This window comes from Lissotriton helveticus, chromosome 1_2 (genome assembly GCF_964261635.1).
Source record: "Lissotriton helveticus chromosome 1_2, aLisHel1.1, whole genome shotgun sequence".
NCBI classification, from domain to species: Eukaryota; Metazoa; Chordata; class Amphibia; order Caudata; family Salamandridae; genus Lissotriton; species Lissotriton helveticus.
In genome coordinates, this window is record NC_136058.1 from 76,506,877 (window position 1) to 76,530,075 (window position 23,199).

Below are 23,199 nucleotides of genomic sequence, written 5' to 3' on the forward strand. Positions count from 1 at the left end.
TGTGGGTAGGCCTAGTGCCCGTGACAGGAAATGGCCCCAAACGCAACGTGGACACACCACATTTTCACATTGAAAACGGCCCCTTTTTTTGCAAAGTGCCTTGCTGTAGATTTTGAAGCCTAGCTCTGCCGGCACCTAGGGAAACCTAGCAAACCTATACATTTTTTAAAACTAGACACCCAGGGGAATCCCGGATGGGGTGACTTGTCTTGCTCTCACCAGGTTCTGTTACCCAGAATCCCTTGCAAACCTCAAAATGTGTCCCAAAAACACATTTTCCTCACATTTCTGTGGTGGAAAGTTCTGGAATCGATGTGGACCTACAAAACTCCACCAAGCCCGCATTACCCAAAGTCTTCCGAGGAAAATGGTACCTCACCTGTGTGGGTGGGTCAAGTACCTGCGACAGGCAAGGGCCCTAAACCTATAGAGTTGACTACTGGGGGGGAGGGGGTCCCATGAGTTTTTGGCCCCGGGCTCTGCGGCCATGTAGGGAAACCTACCAAACCCACACATTTCTGAAAACTATACACCCTGGGGAGTCCAGCATGGTATGGCTTGCATGTGCCCCCCCAACTTTTTTGAACTGAACGTTTTCAAAAATTATTGTAGAAATATTCATGCTTCCGCACACCCTGACAATGCCAATAAAGAACTAAGAGGCAAGTAAGTTGGAACCATCTAGGTGATCAGGGTTATTATACATGGACAACATTGCAGTTCATTAAATCAAACGCAAGCAAAGATTTTGTACGGCATATATCCTGAACTCATGTATTTCAAGGTGCTGTTGTATTTCATAATGAAGAAAAAGAAGGCAAAATTAAATTATGCAATTGCCTCGGATCAAAGAATTTAGTCAAGAGGGGAAGCCGGGATTGTTCCTAGGTTTTCTGGTTTACTTACCCAAGGTGCGGTAGAGGGATAGCAATTCAGGTACAGAATAACACAGTATTGTCAAATCTGTGACTCTTCTGGCGACTAAGAGCTTAATTTAGAGGGCAGTAGGTAATGAAACCCTCAAAATAACTCCATGACTCACTGACCACGCCATGTTTATGATTCGCTTCCCCTATGCAGTCTTAACCTCCCACAAAGACCCACTCAACCTCAAGTAAAAATCACGACCCTTGTCAGGGTGACCCCTCAAAGTCACTACATTTCCCTGAGCTCAGCCCACTGGTAGCTATGGCACAGAGCAGGTTTATGGAGGCAGTGTGTAAAGTATTTATGCAGTACTAAATACAAAAATATAAAACCCAACACAAATTAAAAATATAGGGTCACATTTTGTTTTGAAAACAGATTTTATTAGTCATGTTGCATATATTGTGCAGCGCCCTGCACACCAGAGTCATCTGCCAAAGCATTTCATAACATCTAAGACAGCAAACGACTTTTGATTTGTAATCTTTCATCCCCCCATAAGCAACAGCCCCATATACCAGAGCATAAAACAGTAACACACCCCATCTCCAACTCCCACCCCCCCAAAGGTCGCACTAGTCCACATTGCCTTGCCCACAGCTATGCACAAAAAATGCTCAAAAGTTCCCCATTCCCACCCACCACCCCCTTTGTTCCAACCCTCACAATACATTTGAAATCCTCTACTTAAACTGGCAACAAGGGCTCAAAATTTTATAATGTTATAAAATGTACAAAGATGGGCTGCTCCAGGCCCATACAAAAATCTAGGCCGTTTTTCCAAACTGTCACAAATGGAGCCCTCGTTGCTTTCAAGGCTTGAGTAATGACCCGCTTCGCCAGGGTGAGTCCCAGGAGCAAAAGGAGTTGTTTATAAATATTTTCCCCCACCCGATCCATGACATGTAACAATGTCAGCTGTGGTGTGTGGGTAAGCTCCCAGCCCAGGACCTCTGAGAGACAAGCAAAGACCTCCCTCCAGAAACGATCCAATTATGTGCATTGACAAACTGTGTGAATAAACGTACCCTCCTCCTGATCACAACGCAGACATACCGGGGAGGAGATAATCACCGCCCGCCACAAACACGTCCTAGTAAAGTAGACCCTGTGGAGGTATTTAAATTGGACTAGACTAAGTCGTATCAAAATAGCTGCCCCCTGTGGGGCTGCCAAGGCCTCCACCCAATCCTCCTCTTCCAGCCCGCCTACATCAGCCTCCCAGTCACCACGGAGCTTCCGAAGTGTGCAATGTACTAATAGGGTTTGATAAATGCGCGATATCTTTTTATCCCCTAAATCCCCCATAAAGAGTTTAACCTCGATGGGACTGAACTCAGGGATGGACACCAGACCCTGCAGGCTAGGGGATAACACATGCCTCAGCTGCAGGTACTGATAAAACTGCGTCCGAGGCATATGAAACTCCTCTTGGAGGTCCCGAAAGGATTTAAGCGTTGCGCCTCTCACCACATCGCCCAAGGTGAAATTACCAATGGCATCCCACCCCCTAAACACAGGGAGAGCTGCCAACTGGGGCAGCCACCCGTTGTTCCCCAATGAAGTCTCCAGAGTCAAAACTCCCCACCAGCCCATGCGCCGCAGCGCCTGCCTCCAAATCATGAACACCACTCTTTTAGCCGGTGGCAGTACACTCCGCAACCTCGCCGAGTATAGTATCGTGTGTAGCGTGTGCTGGTCCATAAGGCAGCTGTCCAGCGCGTACGCCGGGTCCCCTCTGTCCCCATACCACCAGTCATTGAGGACCAGCAGATGCGAAGCCTGATAATGAGGAGATCCGGGGATGCCAACCCCCCGCAATACGTAGAGAGGAAGCAGGTACGCATTGCCACAAGCACCCTCCCACAGAAGCTGCCCTAAGACTGAGTTCACCATTCGGAACCATCTAGCCAGGATCGGATACGGATGATGCTGCAGCTGGTACAGAAGTCAGGGGAGCGCCACTATTTTAAAAATAGCCGATCTGCCGTACAGCGTCCGGGGCATGCAAGACCAGGACTTGATGTCGGCCCGCACCCGCTCCCACATAGGTGCCACATTATGCTCCCAGGCCACTGCCGGTACCTCCGAGAGCACTACCCCCAGGTATTTCATCCCACCCGCTGCTGACTGAACCGTGGACACCCATGCGCCCACCCTCGTCGGCCCACCAGGAACCCACAGCGTGGACTTGCAGGGTTCATATAGAGACCCGATGTCTCCCCGAAAATCTGCATTATACGCAGAAGCTGTGGCCCCGTCCCGTCCGTAGCCGTCAAGAAGAAAAGAACATAATCTGCGTACAGCGCTATTCGATCGGAGAGGCCCGTGGCCCACTCAAACCCATGCACCTGTGCGTCCATGCGCACCCAAGCCGCCAAGGGCTCCATGGCCAGGGCAAACAGATATGGCGACAGAGGACAGCCCTTCCGCGTGCCCCTCCGAATCGCAAAGGTGGAGGAGGCTGCGCCCGCAACCTGGACTGTCGCTGTCAGGCCGGTGTACAATAGTTTCACATAAGAAAGGAACCGCGGGCCCAGGTTGAGCCTAGGCAGCAGGGCAAACAAATACACCCAGCTCAGGGAGTCAAACGCCCTATCCATGTCAGCCAAAAGTAATGGCGCCGGCTCCCCCCGTTGCCAGATCTCTACAACCGCCGCCTGCCTCCTTATAATATTGTGGCGAGTAGCCCGCTGGGGCATAAACCCCACCTGGTCTGGGTGTACCAGCGACGCTATGTGTGGCAGCAGCCGATTAGCCAGCGCCTTCGCCAGAATCTTAGCCTCTACATTTAAGAGGGAAATAGGGCGGTAGGACGCATGACACTCCGGTGGGTGCCCGGGCTTGTGGAACACCACCACCTCTGCGTGCCTCCAATCCGGGGGAAGCAACCCCTTGTCCCACGCCTCCTCCACCACAGCCCGGTAGTGACTGGCCAACTGCAGATTGTAGCGAAGAAAGAACTCACTCGTGAACCCATTGGGTCCCGGCGACTTCCCGGGATTCAGTTTTCCCAGGGCCGCTCTCAGTTCCTCATCCAATAAGGGGACCTCCAGCCGGTCCCGCTGCTCATCTGAGAGCGCCCTGGGTGGTAGATCTGTGATGAATTTCTCTACCATGGCTGCCTCCAGGCACTCCCTGGGGGCATAGAGATCGGCGAAATACATAGCGAAGCTCTCCGCTATGGCCGTGGGATCCGTGATCGGTGTTCCCGCCAGACCCAATATTCCCAGTAAGGCCTGAGCATGAAAGGTGCCCTGGCACAGACTGTGCAACATTTTCCCCGACTTGTCCCCCCCCATTGGTAAACCCTACTGTGCGTAGCCAACCAGACCTGACGCGCCTCCTCCATTAGCATGGCTGCGCATTCCTGTCTGGCCAGAGGCAATTGCCTCACTCCAAGATCACTCCCAGGGTTCTGCCCCTCAAGGCCCTCTATGTTCGCCTGTGCGCGGATTAGTTCTTCCCTACGCTGCCTACAAGCCGCTGCGCACCAAGATATGTCTAACCCCGCAAAGTGGGCTTCAGCGCCTCCCATAGCATGGCCGCACTGGACACGGTTCCCACATTCTCTGTCAGGTACTGGGCGATGGATTCCCCCATATGGGCTGCATATACTGCGTTTTGTAGATTCCACACCGCTAGTCGCCACCGGAACGGCTGCCGTCCCCTGCCAGTGTCTAACACTATGTGTACCGGGGAGTAGTCTGAGAGACCTCAAAGCAGTATCCCCGCCTCCACTAACCTACCCGCACTAGCCCGGGGAACAAATATATAATCCAACCTAGAGAAGGATTTATGGACTGCCGAAAGGTAGGTGTAGACCCGAGCCGCGGTACAAAACGGGGTGGTGATGGGCGGAGCATCTGAACCAATCAAACACTCACACCCAGTCAAAAGATCTGGGTTTAATCCATCACCGTTCTTTAGCCCCCTCTGCCACCCCAGTTCAGACATGGCCATATGCAAATCAGTCTGACCCTGTGCCTCATGGGAACAGTCCAGCCCGAACTGCCAAGCCATGCCTTCCCTGGACCGGAAACAAGGTTCCTAGGACCGGTTTCTGGCAGTTCAGCCGTCTTCAGCCAGGCTTGCTTGAATCCAGTGGCAAGGTGAGCAAGGGACTCACGTCTGAGCATACCCTGCCAACTTATGGCGAACAAAGCGGTAGACCCGAGCCGCGCCATGCGCCCGGCGCCATGTGTCGACCCAATCCATTCCCATCACGAATGCATGCAGTTTCATTGATATACCCCCTCTATTACCGTCTCCAGTCCCCGACCTGTCCTGTGCTACCTGCATGACATCGTTCCAGTCCCCACCCACCACCGACATGACATCCGGCATATCTGCCCACAAGGACCGCAGCCGTTCAATTAGATTCCATTGTAGCGGGGGTGGATCGGGGCACCAATCCTGCCCCGAATGAACAAGTAGCGCCGCTGCAAATCGGCCCATTGCTGTTCATGCGTGTAGGGGACCCTGCGATGCACCAGTATGGCCTCTCCCCGTGACCCCCTGAGGAAGCCTGCGTGAAAGACCTGTTGGAAACCATAACGTTGCAAGCATAAGGCCTTCGTGCCCATGAGAGAGGTGCGTCTCTTGTAACATAAGAACATCTGCCCGTGGAGTATTGCCCCCCGCTTAACCTTGTCCAATACCCCTCGGACATTCCAACTTAAAATACGGAGATCACTCTGCATTCCATGCCCACCCACGGACGTACTAGCCATTGGGGAATATCTCGCTATGCATCACGAATGCTAAGCCTCAGTGGTGTGTGTGTGTGGCCGGTGTTGGGCCTGTGGTGAAAGTGCAACCTGAAACCCAAAACATCCCCTACCCAACCAACCCCCCTCCCCACACCTCAGCCCCAACTCTGAAGTATCTGTTGCGGTGGGTCCGGTTCACAGTCCCCAACAGGAGGATGGGTCCCGCCCCAACCAATAGATCCCCAACTCACAGCCCATATACATTCTACCGGGCTCCCGCCAGATCACACCTGACGGTAACACAAGCCCAGTTCAGGACAATCTGGTATCTTTTCAAGTGAAATTCTGCCATGCAATACCGGCGTCCCCCGCTATGGCTCCACTGTCTGTTCTTCCAAGTCTGGCCCCTGTCCGGGGCCGCAAGCGCCGCCTGGACCTTGACCGTCTATTACTCTTCTGTCGCCGACCACTTGGGCCCCCGAGCCGCATCACTCACAGAGGAGTCTGATTCCCTTCTGGGGGGGAATCGGGCCTCACCCGCACCGTCTCATCCGTCCATCGAAAGACCTCCTCTGGGCTGTCAAAGAAGTGGGTGCGCGAGCGAAAGACCACCCGAAGGCGAGCTGGGAAAAGCAGGGCATATGGAAGTTTAAGCTCTCAGCCGCGCCTTAGCGGCCATGAATGACTGGCGCTGCTGCTGAACTTGCCGCGTATAGTCGGGAAAAATCAGGATACGGGCGTTGTTATAGAGCAAGGGTTCTTTGGCACGGGCCTGTTTCAAAATAGTGTCCCTGTCCAGGTAGTTTAATAACTTGGCGATGACAGGTCGTGGGCGGGCCCCCACCGGAAGCTTCTGCATGAGTGCACAATGGGCCCGCTCCACTACAAAACACTAAGACAAAGAACCAGGCGGAAGTCAGCTCTCCAGCCAAGTCGTTAGGAAGCGCTCCATGTTCCCCTCCTCGCAGCCTTCTGGAAACCCCACGAAGCGGAGATTATTGCGTCCGGCCCACCCTTCCGCGTCTTCCGCTCTGAGTACAAGGCCCTTCTGGACTGTCTCCATTGCAGCCACCTTCCGCTTCAATTCCGTGACGTCATCCTCTACCCCTGAGATGCGGGTTTCTGCTTCGGAGATACGGGACACTGCGTTGCGCAAGTCCTGGCGCAGCAACATAACGTCTGCTCCAACTGCCCCTATCTTTGCATCCAGCATATCCCTGGACTGGGTGATGGCGGCCATGAGGGCCGCATTGTCCGGCACCCCTCCCGGCTGTTCCCCAGATGCTCCAGACCCCGCCCCTGGGCCAGTAAACCTATTGATAGGCCCCTGTTTAGTCGAGCCTCTGCCTCCTTTGTCTCTGGTCATGGCCATGCTGTAGACCAACAGTACCGATCCAATTCTCACTCTGCAGCTACCCCCTGACTAGGCCCAATGACAGTCACTCCCGGGGGGCTTCAGTTCCACCTGGGTACGCAGGCCAGCCTGTGCTATCCTCACTCAGTCTTCTCCGGCCCACAGGCCAGGCCCACAGACCAGGCCCACAGACCCCAGCCGCCACTAGAGGCCAGCTGCGTGTTCAGAGTGTGGAATAGTATGCGGGCCAGCGACCCAAACCCCAGGGCCCAGCCTCTCGGCACGACAGTGTCCTGCACTCACCGCTGCACCACAGGCTCGGGGCAACTTCTCTGGGTGGGTGCCTCCGGCCGTTCCCCCCGATTTCACCAAAACACAGTCCGTAGGGGGGGAATTGGGCGCGCCAAACTCCTGCACAGAGACCCAGCGGAGGAGGCACCGTCAAACGGAGGGGGGGGGGGCTATGCAACCTGCCCCAATTGCAGCGTCCCTCGCTCGGCCAGGCCTCCAACTGCCTCCGAGGTCCAGGATATGAAATGGGGTGGGGGGCACCTCCGCTCCCCCGCTGCCGGACCCCCAGGGGCCAATGTGCACACCCGACGTGTAGGGGGGTAGTATGAGGAGGCGAAGCAGCCAACCAAGACCCCGAGGTTCCCCCACGCGGCCCGACAGTGCCGCCGGCATCGTTAAACGGAAAGGGGATGTGCAACCTGCCCCAGCAGCCCACGCTCTGCCCGGGCGGGCCTCCAACCACCTCCAAAGTCCAGGATATGTACGGGGGGGGTTCTACTCCGCTCCGCTGCAGCCGGGCCCCCAGGGGACCAACGTGCACCCCAAACGTGAAGGGGGGGGGAAGGTTTGGGGAGGCGAGGCAGCCCTCCAAGACCCCGAGGTCCCCCCACGCGGCCCGATAGTGCCGCTGGTTCCCACTACCACTCCAGTGGAGAGCAGCTCTCGGGAGAACAGGCCCGCCGCCCCTCTCGCCAGCCGCCTGCTCCCTCTCACCTGGTCGTCCCCGCCGGCCTCCGGGTGCACTGTCCTCTTATCGCGCCAGGCACTCCTCCTCACCGCTGTGGTCCGAATTGACCGCCGGGCCTTCCCACTGCACCTCAGCACACCTGTCCGTTACTCCGGGCTCCGTCTGGGCTCAAAACTGCCAGACCGTCTGCGGGCCCCCCGCTGCCACTCCGGACTGCCCACTGCCTCTCAGAGCATCCGCCGGCCAGGCCCGGCTCCTCACACGGCCCAGATCCGCCGCAGCTGTGTCGCCTCACGTTAATGGGCCCGCTGCACCCAGCCATGCGCACATCCGTCCCCGCAAGATCTCTTCTCCACGGTGTCCCACGCAAATGATGCCAATCGACGGGGATCCAGTATCATACCCAGGTACTGTAGCAGCAGACTCAGTAGGACCGTATTGTTAGGATAATCGGCGGATAATTGGCGGGCTGGACGGAGCCGGCTCACAACATGTCCGCCATGTTGGCTACCAAGCCACGCCCCCATATATAGGGTCAAATTTAATGAATAAGGGTAACGAGATGTGAATATTATTGTTTTTTAAAAAATTATATATGGCACCAAGAAGCACAAAGTGCCAATGATAAATAGTAGTCACGGTAGAACAAGACCTAAGCGCAATTTGACACTCACCGCGATGGAGCGTGGCTCGGATACATTAAGCAGGTTAGTTCAGGTCAAATATGTTACCACCTGAATTCACTCCATTAAATCCATTCCACCACAGGAATACACATCTAAAGCCACTCAGGACCGCGGACGAGGCTCTTAGACTTATGGTACCAGGCAGAGGCCCACAGAGATTTCAGTCCAGGTCCAGTTGCCACTGGTCAGCTGGACAGTTGCAGGAAAGGCTCTCTATTAGCTTGTTGTGTCCCTGTGGCTGTAATAGGAGGTCAGCTTTATGACTCTTGGAGTTCACTTCTGTGTCTTGGGTACAAGAGGGATATCTGGTCCTGACTTCTAGGCTCTTCTAGGGCTGTAGATAACCACTTTTGTCCTCTTCTTACTTCCACAGGCTAACAAGTGTTCTGGAGTGAGTGTCTTGAGGACCCCATCCATCCTGGCATCTCCTGGGTGGGAATGACCCCTGGGTATGCCCTGAACAGTTGAGTAAAGGTTCCTGGGCTAACCCTACACACTCTGGACATTTTCAAGATACGAGAGAGAGAGAGAGACGCACAGAGACATACTATGGTAATCCTAATGTCCTCCGGCTTATGGCTCTAAGAACCAGTTTAAGAACTTAAGGAGAACCAAGAACTTGCACTCTGTTGGCGGACTCACAGCTTCTATGGGGCAGGGATATCACAGAAAATGTGAACATCTTCATGGGACATCTGGCAGGGGTCAAGAGTATACAAAACAGTGGAATGCTTGAATTATTCTCAGCCACTGGTAATCACTCAAGCCCGCATCCCAATCCATTTGTTTTATTTTGCACATCGTGCCTTCTCGGTTTGGACCCAGCTTTTTGCAAATCAGTCTTGACCAGTAGTCGAAGTGGGGGATCTGAGGGCCACAGTGTGCTCAAACTTTTTTTAATTTGAGAAAAAACAGTTTCCCTTCCTTTTTGTCAACCTTCCTGACAGCTGAAAGGCTTCCGCTAAGGTGTAAGGCTGAGACACAGAGGGAGGAGCAAACAGCTAAACAAGCCTTCTTGCCAGGCTTCCTGCTTGCTTGAAAGAAATGTAAAGTGTGCAACTGTTCGTTCGTCGAATGTAAAAGGTGCCTAGAAGGCAGTATTGTCTTTCCTTGATGAAATCGCTTGAAGCTTCCTGGTGACACACATTTCTGTTTTTTTAGAGGTATTGTAAGGAAACTACCAGCTAAGATGTGAAGGGTGTGCCTTTAAAAGACAGTTACCAAACAAATTGCTTCCCTATGACACACATTTATTCTTTTTGAGGGGTATTGCAAGGAAGCTACCAGCTAAGCTGTGAAGTGTTTGCTTTTAAAAGAGTCTAGGTACAGCCTGCAAAAAGTACATGTTTTGGAAACACTTTTTAACCTTTTTGGGCATTCTGTAGCAGACTATCTTGTACTGTCTGTAATGCAAGTTTAAAATAATTTCTTAAACGTTTGTAGTGCTTTCTGTCACAGACAGGGACCTTGTAGCACTGAACATATATAAGTCACTGTTCTCCACTGCACCAACCAGGATTTGGTGCAGTGCATTAACTACTCAAGGTTTCATAATGTACGATAGTGCACTTTCCACTGATTAACATAACGTGCATTTAATTTTCATATTAGGCTGTTATTTCATATGTATTTACTAAAAGGGGAAAGACCAAAAAAAGTTACAGAATATTTTGTTTCACCCCGCCCTCTTGCGCGAAGCATTGCAGCTTCCATACTTTTTAAAATCCCTTCAATGACTCATCTCGACCTTGCTCCTATAGGAAAAGTCCAGCCGGAACTGCCAATCCAGGCCCTCCCTTAACCCCTTCGCCCCAGGGAAAATTCCGTTGCTAGGGGGGGGGCAGGGTTGGGTGTGGCGCTCCTGTACTCAGGACGGCTCCCGGCCATCATAAATCACGGTGAGTGTGTGCTCATGACGGCCGGGAGCCGTCCGAACTCCGCCCACTTATTAATTCTCTCACACAGGCGGGGAATTAATACCTTGTGGGCGGAGCGGCAACATTCGGACGGCTCCCGGCAGTCATGAGCACAGGCCTACTGTGACTCATGACGGCAGGGAGCCGCCATGAGCACTGAAGGAGTTAAATGTTACACAAGCTACTCAGGACCGGTTTTGCCTTAGTTATGGGCTCATCATCCTGTTACAGCTTGTTTCCAGTTAACGTGTGCATGTGACCCACGTGCGGACATACCTTTCCCACTTAGGGTGACACCATAAGTATACAAAACAATGATGGATAGAATACTTGAATTAATCTCAGCCACTGGTAATGACTCAGGGCAGCATCCCAATCCATCGTTATTTTGCATACCTTGCCACCTCAGTGAGGATGCTGATGCCCTCAGCCTCTCTGTCAGATTGCCATGAGTGAGAACTCCATCCGGATCAGCTGCAACAGATCTTGAGGAAGTGGGGCCATTCCACCTTTCTCCTCCTCGTCACCGTGGAGGGAAAAAACTGGTTGTACCACGTGAGCAGGCATTGCCAACTGTTTTCCAAAGGCGATGCCTTGCCAATGACCTAGTTGAATACCAAGACTGCATAATGCTCGTAGTTACTGATTGCCCCAGCATGACCATGCCAATTTTGGTACACTGACCTGGTACACCTTTCTTCATACCCACCAGTTCAACTGAAGATCCACCACAAGCTTCAATTATCAGGTACAACATCATGAGTTGAAGTCGCTCAGTCAGAAAGCTTGGTTCCTGACCACCTTGAATGTGAACATCTCTGCTGATTGCAGGGCAGTACTAACACAAGTATGTGCCCCGGCGATGACAAAAACCTACCATGCCACGTGGAAGCTTTTCTGGGTATGATTCAAGCCTAAATGTCAAAGTCCAATCCCCATTCAGCCACATAAGATCTTGCCATAGCTATTTAACGAGCCAAATATGTTCTTAAATACATGCCTGAGTCCACTAGGCAGCAAATTTGAGGTTCAGAAGTCCAAGTGATGCTCCCCCCCCCTCTTTTTGCGAAGAATTATCAAACCGTTCATGTAAGGATTATTTGGGGCTCAAGTCTGGTGGCAGCTGGAGCTATAGTCACTGAATACAATACTCTGTCAACTGATGCTTAATCTCTTCGAGTCCATCCATAGGGCAAATCTCAAATATCTCTTTTGGCAAGAAGAGTGGGAGAGCTTTAAGCTATCACAATATAGGAAAAGTCCTTGCACTGCACGAAAGACAAATTCACCTTCCACACCAACCCAAGGTTCAGGCCCATGGTAACTTGTGTGTTAGATACTATCAAGTCAAATCTGGAGTCGCTCGCCTTGGCAGAATTAGAATAGTGATGTGCTGGCCAACCACCATCTGAAGCATACACATGGGAGATTTTGGGACACCAGGACGGGGAACTAAGTGTGCCCATTCACCAACACAAGGTGGGAGGTACATCTTGAAAGGGTGAGTTAAAAAAAAATCTTATTTATTCTTACCAAAAAGAGAGGAGGCATTTTTAGGAACATGTCACATACTTCCTTATTAATAAGATAGATCAGCGGTCTACTGCATCTACTACAGAGATCTCGAGTCGTCTAAAAGGTGTACAAATCCCGGCAGGCCCTCTCCGCTTTGCATCCTTCTAATTAAGCATAGTGCCAATCAGTGCTTTAAATGGGAAAAAATAAGTGCAGGTACTCATTAAAATAAGCTAGAGTTGTAGTGAGTGAGTGGGTGGGGCTGGGCGGAGCTAGGGGCGGGGCTAAGGGCAAGACATAATGATAATTAACAACTTCCATAATAGTTACAGCACACACCAAAACACATGATAAATGTGTTTATATAAACAAAGCAGGTTAACTCATTATACAAAATGAAAGAGAAATGCGATAATATGTAAAAACTCTTCCTTTTTTTGCAATAGTTGCACCTTCTTAATGCCATACTGTTAATTGATGATGTTTGGCACAATACTATATATTTTTGAGCACGTGAGTAGGAAGAAACTGAAAATAACCCCACATCAAACCAAAGCTCTTATGGCAACTAGCAAATGAAGCAAATCATCATGACCCTCCCCAGATATCACTTGTCTCTTCCATCGATCTATCCAGTCATCTTTTCATCCTACCATTTACCTGCTGATGTCCACCATTTACCCTTTACATTCTGTCGTCTATTCGGTTTTTCATCCATCATTCAGTTTTTCACCATTCCGTCTGTCCACCCTTCATATCCAAACCTATTCATCCATCCTTAAACCTATCCATTCATCCTTTCACTTATCCATCAATCCTTTTGCTCATCTATCCATCAACTCTTTCACTCCTTTATACCATCCACTCAATACCTCCTTTCACTCATCCATCATCCACCCTTTCATCCATCCTCCCTCACTTCCATTCATCCATCCATCCATCCATCCATCCATCCAATCTTTCACTTACACATCATCATTCGCCCTTTTATCCAATCATCCACCCTTTCACCCATACATCCATTCACTCATCCATCCATCCATTCACTCATCCAGCCATCAATACATCCACCCTAGCTCACTCATCCATCCATCCACTCACTCACCCACCCACTCACTCACCCACATTCCCTACTACGTTATTCATGAACCTTTGTCACCATAGACATGTACACACCACGTGCCACCCATTTTCTTTAAAATACCTCCTGAGCATGCCTTGATTCTCTCTCTCTCGCGCGTTTTTCTTAAAAAAACAGTCATACGAATGCAAGCACACTGGGTAATTGAGACATTTTTTTTTTAGGAAGGTGGGTTTCTCAGTGCGGAACGCTGTTAGATTAGCGCTCAAAGAGCCTCTTCCATCGCATTGTCTGGGCATTAACCCTCTGATCCAGAAAGTACAGGAAGTGTGAGAATCCGCCGCCCTTGCCACTGCTAAAATGTATATGTTTAAAGTACTTTTCACTACCTGAAGTGCTGCGCTTTTAAAATCACACGCGCACACTAGCAGGTAAAATGAATCTCCACCCTGATTTGTCTAGCACAGCATGACCGTGAGCACCTCATTATTCAAGTGAGCCCTGCCGATTAGCTCAGCAGGGGCTAGGATGGGGGCTACAGAAGTGGTGTCTTGGCTGACAGAAACGTCCCCACCTTCTCATTCGCACTCTCAGCCAGTGACCTCCCTTTTCATGAGTACCGGTACTCTCCTCTGGCAGAAGAGAAGTGCCGGTACTCAGAGTGACAAATCTAAGAAGTGCTGGTACTCCGTACCGGTTAGTACCGGCCCATTTAAAGCACTGGTGCCAATCATGTTCTCCATTATGTAGGGCAGACAGATCAATACAATCATTCCGTCTCCAGCTGGCAACTCCTAGTGTTACAGGCAGTCAGAGCAGCCAGTTCGCATCCAGGTGCTACTTGTAGAGGCCAGGCAGTCTTACTTGGTGCCATCTGCTTCAAAATATACCCGCCTTATGTTTAGTGACTAGCATCGGAGGAGTACAACAACACAGACTGTGCGAAGCCGATCAGTAGATTTATAAGCATGTTTTATTGTGGGAAGTTTAAAGGCCAGTGGGGCTTCTTAATCAGTATTGTGGGCTCTGGTAGCACAGGCCTGGCAGGTCTGATAGTCCCTTTACAGCATTTCAAAGGTACTCTGCTCAAAACTCGAACACCTGCAGAGCTAGGTCAGCAAAGCACTGGCAAGGGGTGGTGGGGTAAGTAGCGAAGAAATAGTTCCTGAATCACGTCTGGAGCAGAGGATGGGCAGTAATTAAGTTGAATCAATCTGTGCTCGTCTCTGCTTCACAGAGATAAGCGGAAGTGATGCTTGCCCTGGACTGGCCAATTTTAAGGCAGCAAAGACTGATGCTGAAACCAACAAATGGTAAGAAGTGGGCGGCCTCCAAGACCTTTATTGTCAACAATAGTGTCTCGCGAGCGAGAGCACATTCAGCCCATGTGCTGTCGCAGGTTAGACCTAAAAAGGCAGGGACTTACAGCTTTAAGGCGATCTTTGCTGCATGCACAGCACACATGTATTTTACCTCTGGGAGTCTTCGCAGAATGCCAAGGCTTATGATCGTGGTAAAGACAAAGGAGCAGATTTACAAACGTTTGTAGCAATGCTGTGCGGAAACCTAAGTTGCTGTGCAGTGTTGCATCAAAGGGTCAGAGAAAAACAGCTCCATATCTACTTAAATGTGGCACTGTTTTTCTCTCCCTCAGAGCTGGTGCACTTTGCACCAACTCACACACCCTGACAGCACGCTTGTTTGTTTTGAAATATTTTTTGTAAATCATTATTACAAAAGCTTTTGAAAAATGTCTTCCCATATGTGCTCAAGCACACGGAGGCATTTGAAATGTTTTTTATTAGTAAAGTTTCAAAAAGCTATTGAAGGATGGCTGCCTTCCTGTGTGCATGTGCCAAGTCAAAAGCACTGAAGAAGAGGACTATTCTCTGGAGGGGTGGCAACATTCCACTTTGGCAGAATGCTGTCACTCACAGACTAGGGAGCCAATGGCTAATGTGGGGACCCAATTGCGGAGCCTACGTAAGGTCTTTAAATGGTTACCAATCGAAGCACGCAGAATCCTGGTCCAGGGCCTCATCGTAAACCGGCTTGATTATGGCAATTCTTTGCTCCTTGCCATAAACGAGTGCCATACCAGGAAACTGCAGGTCGTTCAAAACACGGCCGCCCGTCTGATTCTGGGCCTACCCAGACGATCCCCCTCTTTGCCATGCCTGAGAACCCTACACTGGCTACCTGTTAACAAAAGAACTATCTTTAAGACCATGTGCCTGGTTCATAAAAACATTTACGGCCAAGGACCAAAATACTGGACCCAGAAACTGACATGGTATCTGCCTGGTCGACAGCTGAGATCTAGTACCAAATCACAACTCACGCCGCTCAGAGTTCAAACGGCTAGAAATGGTGGTCGTGCCTTCTCTTTTAGGGCACCATCACTTTGGAACGAACTTCCCTTCAGCCTACGTACAACAACAGAACACATGACTTTCCGCAAAAAACTGAAAACATGGCTCTTCTGCTAGTCCATCCTTGGCTCACTCTCCCTCCTCAGGATTTTCCGCATGTGCCATGAGACTCCCTCGGGATGTGATATGCTGCGCAATACAAGTATCCAGACTAGACCAGACTAGACTAGACTATCTTGCAATATGCTGTAGTGAGCTGTAGCAAAAGATGAGAGACTAGAACAGCCCAGTGAATGAATAGAGCTGACTGAAAGTACCAGTAAGTATATATTGATAGATCTGCTTTATTTAAAATGAAAAGGTTGTGGCTAACATCAGAACTAAAAACAAACACCAAACAATTCTTGGCTGCTTTAGAATCTTGCCATATTGTGCCATTTTATAGAAACACATCTACAGCCCCTTTTAATGTTGTTGATCATGAGGTATATCCCTACAAAATACACTCTGACCTATGGTCCTGGTTCCTCACACCCAGCTGAGAAAAGGGCACTTACAAATATTTTGCTGCCACACAGTAAAATATTTGGGGGGAACATTGTTGGTAGGTTTATTAAATTGTACTTGGTAATAAAGATATAAGAACATCAGACCAACTCATAGTAAGGATTGTGTGCCCGGACTGAAACCAACCCCTATCCAAACCGGGCATTTCCAACTGGCTCTCAACCTGCGTCAGGTGGTGTCACGAGAAACCTTGGCATCTCCCAGAAGGTGCAGCAATAGCGCATTTCACCAGAAACATGACATCAACAGTTGCACTCTAAATGGAGTTTGACTCCAATACACTTTTGGAGCAGCTACGTGAAACAGCCGGCACATGGTCGCCAAGAACAACGCCAGAACACAGCTGTGATTTCTTCAGTGGGCCAAAAAGTGCTGCACAACCTCTTTCGTTGTAAGTTAGCCTGCTTCCCATTTATTGACGCCTTTTGTTCTTGCCTGCTATTCTGATTTAAAGATGTGAATTATTTATGAAAGCTCCAGTTTTGGAGAAGAAATATGTCACTCTAGTTATCCAACCTCGATATCTTTCATAGATTCACATGAGACCCTCCCTCCTTTCTTGTCAGAGGATCACAAACTAGTCTGTGGATCCTTCACACTTGTGCAATGAAATCTGAGATGTGATGGCCGTTAGGGGAAGTAGAGCTCAGCACATTCACCATATTGGCAAAAATAAGTTGCTTTTTAGGTCGAGCCTAAAGACAGCGCGCATGCGCTGCTCTGCTAGACGTGCTCTAATCCCTCTGTGGCGTTTGAACACACTCACCACATGCCCTCCGCTTTTTATTGGTTGTAGTCTGCATTTACAAATTCCATAGTTTTTGTTTGTGAATAGAGGACATTTGTCCTGCCTTGTGGCTGTTTTGTTCCCGCCCTGCGGACTGCCCCTGCTACGTCGCTCCTTTCAATAGGAGCCATGTGTTTTGTTTTCGTTGCAATATATAGTGTCTGCGCACTACTTTTTCTTTTGCCTTTGCTTGTTTTGTAACTTTCCTGTTTGTCTTCTGAGCTCAGCTGCTATCCCCGAGCGCCTTCTGTCTGTGTTGCCTTTGTTCCCGCCCCCTCCCGCTGTAGTTAATGTTGCTTATCTTCCTGCCCCTCTACCGCCGTAGTTTGGGTTGGCTTTGCTGCCTCCCCACCCTGCTGTGGTTTGTGTTACCTTTCTTACGGCCCCCTCCCGCTGTAGTTTGTTGCCTTTTGTTATCGCCCCCTCCTGCCTTAATTTGGGATGCCTTTATCGCCCCTCCCACCCTAGTTTGTGTTTCCTTTCTCTGCCCCAGAGCACCAAGAACCTCTAAATAGATGTTACAACTACTGCAAAACCCCTTAAATGTAGGACACTAACCTACTGGTCTGTCACAACCTACCTTTTGACGAGCACTTCAGTGCACCTGCTTGCAGTACCACAGATGCCACACTGCTGTCGCTGGTGTAAAATTGCCAGACCATGTTTGGCTGCATGCGCCTTACCAGAACTAGACGTATCATTAAATTCAACCCCCTGTGTGTAAACTTGCATGCATGTACCACATTAAACCGCTACAAACAGACTTCACTCTCTTGCAGTGTTTGACCCTTCTTGACTTGTTTTTTTTTGTTGCACTTTTTATATAGCGTGAACTTGACCCGAAGGTATTCGACTGCTTTATATGAGCACCAGTTATACTACACAAATATGCATTCATTTTTGGATGTTAGGCATGCAGAGATTAAGTGATTTGCTCAGAGTCACAGGATGTTGAGCGCCGTCGCAGAGACTCTGGCCTTGTTCTGTAGTTCTAAAGTCAGTAGCTCCAAGCGATAGGCATATCCTCACTTACCAACTGGGAAATGCTGCAGGTCCATTGTAGCGTGTGTCTTGTTAAATTGCTTGTCTCAGTGCTGATGCACTGGTATTGGTGTTGTGGTACTAGGCAGGCGCTGATCCTCTTTCTTGACAGATTTATGGGGCTCAGTGCAGTTCGTGGTCTGAGCAGAGTATCGATGCCGCCAGACATGGACAGTCACAGTTGAAGACTGTGACGTAGCGCTCACATACACACATCTGTTCCCCTCTGACCCCCAACACACATGGCAGGAGAGCAGGTAAAATGTTGCTTTCTTCACAAACCCTATGGTGCTTGAGATGTATTGCCCGGGGCAGGCTGCTGAAGTGTTGGGGGAGAAGATGGGCAGAATTTTCAAAACAATGTAGGGTTGCATGTGGACCGGATGAGGTACAGCTCTCATTTCGGCAAGCATGGCACAGAAGAACCAAAGCTGCCAGCTGCCGTCCTTGGGCCGATCAGATGCACTGCTTGCACAGATGGCAGAGGTCACAACAGTCAAGGTACGGCCCCTGGGACCTCTGCCACAGAGCACTGCTGGGACCTCTAGATTATATTTGTTTATGCCACAGACTGCGGTAGACCACCTGGTACGCAGCTCCTTATAGCTACAGAGTTGTCGACGAGCTGTATTTTGAGAGTCAGCACAGCGCACTTACGGACAGCACGCTTGCTGATTAAATAAATGGAAGTCCAGTTAAGCGTGCCTTGTGGGGTGCTATAATGTGTGTCTAACACATTTTAGTGCTGTGGACACCACACTAAAATGCGTTAATCTAGCACCTGATGTGTGGTACTTGGCAGGACTGTGTCCTAAAGCTTCATTTACAATACCAGCGTTCGTAAAATTAGCTAGACATTTTGTTCCAGGTTTACATGCTACAATAATAATATAAAGAAAGCTGTGGTTCTCAGTGCGTCCCTCCTGGCCTTTACATGCAGCTCCCAGCTTGGTTAAGTATAAGGTAACAAAAATGCTTCTAAAACTTTTTTTTATTATTGCTTTTCAACATGCTGCACAGAAGGCACACTGCCCTACAACATAGCTTAAAGACCTTGGCAAATCCAATAGCTCTGGCTAAACACTTATAAAGTCCCAAAGGAGAGTCCTATTGGCTATGCTAATGCCTGTTTTAAAATGAGGTGGATGTGCTGCTGAACACACAATGTTGTTGGGACTACAGCCATTTTAACACTGTTTATTACTGGTTTAACATTGCCTAGTATTCCCAGCCTGCAGCATTTCAGGTGCCACACTCGCCAAACTCTGTTTGCAGTTTGCATACCAAGGAAAGTTCCAAGAACATCCTCTACTTATGTGCTTTATGCTAAAGTACTTTGATGGACAGACCGAAGGGCCAAGGACGAGCCACAGCCTTTCCAGCTTGCCAAGCTGTCTTCCTGGCACACACAGAAGCAGTCCAGATTACAGTGCCCTTTTCCTACCTGTCAAGGGAGTAGACCGATGTCAACTTGAGTACGAGGGAGCTTACCCAGCAATGCATTTGTTTATTGTGAGTATCGGCAGTGTCAATACAAAGATCAGAGTCATTAACGTGGTACAGAAGGATGCATGATGGAGTGTCTGAACTGAAGATTGCAGATGTAACACTTGGGAGGTAAGAACCTGCAGGCCCTGCTCCATGGCATCCACGATCTGATGTTCAAAGGCGCAGTTTCTCTATTCACATCTCAAGAAAAAAAGATTGTGTTTTTTCAATCCAAGTTTTGGAAATAAAGACTGCTGAAGACTTCTAGGACAAGATGTAGATAGCATTTTTTTAGTTTGTTTGCGACTGCAAAAAAGTGTTGTTTTTTTAATGTACAAAGTCCTATTTTGTAATTTGGTAACCTATTACTGAATTGCAAAATGGGTTTGCGATTCGGTATTAGGAAGGCGTGTGTTAAGGGCGTCCCTCCCTAATGGAGACTTAAAAGTTCTGTGGGTGAGTGTTTTGGATCGAAATGAAGTCTCAAAAATTTCGCATTTTACCGCCTACTTCAAGAAGGTGGTAACCCATTCCCAAATGGGAAGGGGTCCCTGAAAACCCCTTTCCCCTTTGTGAATGTTTGTAAAAACGTTTTTAGGTTTCGCCTGGCCGTAGCACTGCAAAGCAGTGCTCCGCCCAGGCGAAATCTTATGATCCTACAGTATGGGGCTTTGTCCCGCCTCTGTCTTCCATTGGCTAGCTCCATAAATGGAGGCTAGCCATTGGAAGAGATTGGCTGTCAATCACTCTTTCCCCGTCGGAACGCGATTCGGGGGCGTTTCCGTGTCTTTTTTTAAGTCCCGCCCCCTCCTCTTCCCATTGGCTGGAATTTTACCTTCCAGCCAATGGGAAGGGGAGAGCACGAAAAACACGCCCCGAGCTCTCCTCCATCGCGCTCTCGTCTCCTTTTTCACTATTACCCACTCGCTTTCCTCGAAATTTGGGACTGCTCAGCCATGCACATGTTTTTTCTTTTAAACGTTTCTTGAAATGTGATACCCCAAGCACTTTATCTTCAATGTTGTGTGACCCACTTACTTGCTGGAATCCTACTGCCCCGCATAATTTGCTTACATTAAAATTAAAAGAATAGCCTGCTTCCACATGGCTTCAAGAAATGCGTGCTAATTAACCACACGCGGTACTCGTCCGCTTGCATCGAGGCAAATCTCCCCTTCTCTCCTACAGCTCTTGATCACTGCTGGCATAATTATCCCATTAAAGTGCGTGATTAGAGTGTTTTAAAGTCCCGAAGCCCCGCTCGTGTGTGCCTTTTAGTCTTCCTTCCTGGCTGTGCGCAATGATGATCAATGCGCGCCTGTGTGATCGCTCGAGGACCAGCGCGCGGCTTCGATTTGCTGCCTTCTCGTCTTCCAGCAACGCGGCTTCCCAGGTATTTAGTGCAGTGAAGTGGCGCGAGGCAATAAAAAACTGTCCTCTGGTGAATGACGCAAAAAGGACTGGTTCATTATTTCCTGCGAGCTATATTTCTTTCTCTCACTTTGACACTCACTGTTTTCTTTGCTTTTGACATCCCTATAGCCTTTATTTTAATTGTATTTCTGTAACTTTGTTCTTATATTTTTCTTTCTTGCTTTCTGTCTTCGTTCCCTTTCTGTACCTCTTTTTCCCTGGCCCCTTTCTCGTATAAACCAGACGTGCTTGTGTCAGCATTTTAAAAGTTATGATAACGACGGCTCCCAGTCAAGTTTCCCTCCCCGCTCAATTTGCAAGGTGGCAGAAAACACTTTATCTCCAGATGCAGAAGGGAGTTTTCTGTTCGCGCTTCGCCCGCTGAAGCCTGCACTCTGGTGCAAGTGCAGCCGTGTAAGAAAATACATACATGCTCAGGAGACACTGCCCCGTGCTGGCCTCGCCGAACATGTATGTATGCCCAACGCATGCATGGCTGATCTCTGGTATACACAATCCAAAGGATCTCACCCTTGTGCCACCGTTTATTGTATTTGATTACAGTCTTGTGCACATAGAGAAGCAAGACCTGCCATTTGTGGAAATGTGTTTTGAACCACTCCTGCACGTGACCCGGCGTGTCACGAGTAAGATTGCCCGTGCCTTCCCCTATCAGCATTGTAAATAGTATTTGCATGCTGTACACGTGGTTACTGATAAACCAAGTTGCCCGGTACTATAGTTAAACGGGCTTATGCACCTGCGGCATAGTAGAGCTTTACGGTATCTGCTGTTGACAGGTTTGAAACACAAGCCGAGCCAGCATTTCATGTGCCAGATGCCGAGTATGGATGGCTAAGAGTTGCTAAATCTGCGCAGAGCTGACCTCAGCCTTTCATCTGTTCGACTTTGAGAACTTTGAGGTTGCTGGTAGTGCCACGTTTCCTAGAAGCAGCTAGTCCTTTTGTGTTAAGTGCTGGTTGGTTAAAATTCCGATATGCCCAAAAAAGTGGTCCAGTGATGTGGTTTTCCTGTTCCGCCCATCTAAGCCCCACCCGACCTTTAATTTAAAGGTTTTCCTTTGAGCTGTGCAGATTTCTCTATTTTAGCACAAGTCCGCTCAGATGATAAAATGCAGTGCCCTAACACCCTGGGTGCAGTAAAGGTGTGCGTCCTCCATGTTTTGAGGGGTCCCCGGATGTCTTTAGTCTTCGGGCATCGCTTTGCTGGGATCATGCTGCCTTTGTGTCCGCCACAGGAAACCCCCGAGGGTGGGGCGTTGTCATGGAGACTAATCTGACGAGTGGGACAAAAGTCGAAAGCACATGCTGGGACTCACGTGAACCCAAGAAGAAGTCACCTTGTCAATGTCTATACTTCATCATGGTTGAAATACAAGAAGCGCCCACGCCCGAGGTACCCCGGCTTGCTTGTGTTCACCTTAGACGCGAGGAGAAAGCGATTGCAAGTGTAGCTAAAATGCGGGAGATTTAGAGGTGAGAAATAGGGTAGGCGATACAAAAACATGTCAAGGTATCAAAGAATGAATACTTCGCAAACAATGTGCCGGGGAATCAAAAGTACAGAGAACAGACGCTTGGCACAAAAAAAGGCATCAAATCAAAGTGATGAATAATCCCTTCGGAAGTGGCTGAAAGGGACACACATACACATAGATGGGAAGTCTGTCTGAAAATCCGTTCTGCTGTCCTGTGCGAAGAAAGGAGCCCAGGCCGATGGTGAGACGGACAAACGAGGCACAGAGGCTGTGAACCGTGCCCCAGATTCTAGCCGAAGTGTTTCACAGTTCAGTGTTTTGGGACCTCTGACGTAACGCCAGCAGAGACGAGGCGCCCACCGCGAGACCTTCAGGAAGCACAGACCTGCAGCGCGGGTCAAGAGACTCGGTGGGTCTGTCAGAACGAGACCCCCAGCCTGACAGAACTGTAGCGCCTTGGACAGGACGCGGAGATTCGAGGCGCCTCCGCCAGGCAGCGAGAAGAGAACCCCGTCTGCGGTGCAGACCTACAATGGGGCTGGAAGTTGAAAATCCCAACGGAGGGGGCTCTGGTAAACCCACAAGCAGGGGCTGCAGTCGCAGGTACTCTAACTGTAGGGGGCTGGGTCGGGTAGGGTACACTCGGGCTCTGGTGCGGGAAATACTGAAGGGCACTCACTGGTTACCAAATTACTCCATGTGGTCCGAGACAGTGCTCCAGTCCAGGACTTTCCTTTTACTAATCACTGTTTTCAGGTGTGCTAGTCCAGTCGCTTGAGGGGAAACGAGACAGTACTTTCCTTTGCCAAAATGCATTAAGGAGGTTAAGAAAATCCTAGGAGTAGGAAACGGTGTTAATAATG

The 23,199-nt window shown here is 49.5% G+C and overlaps 1 protein-coding gene across 4 annotated transcripts in view; it reads left to right on the plus strand.

The window, feature by feature from the left end:
* The window catches only part of GNG12 (G protein subunit gamma 12), a 485,600-nt gene that overhangs the window by 295,795 nt on the left and 166,606 nt on the right, over positions 1-23,199 (plus strand). Inside the window, exon 3 of one of the 4 annotated variants that reach the window (XM_078668836.1) lies at positions 9,923-9,981. The exons of the other annotated variants lie outside the window; for them this stretch is intronic. The gene's annotated coding sequence lies outside the window, so the exon portion shown is untranslated. The remainder of the gene's footprint in view (positions 1-9,922; positions 9,982-23,199) is intronic. 4 annotated transcript variants of the gene reach the window in all.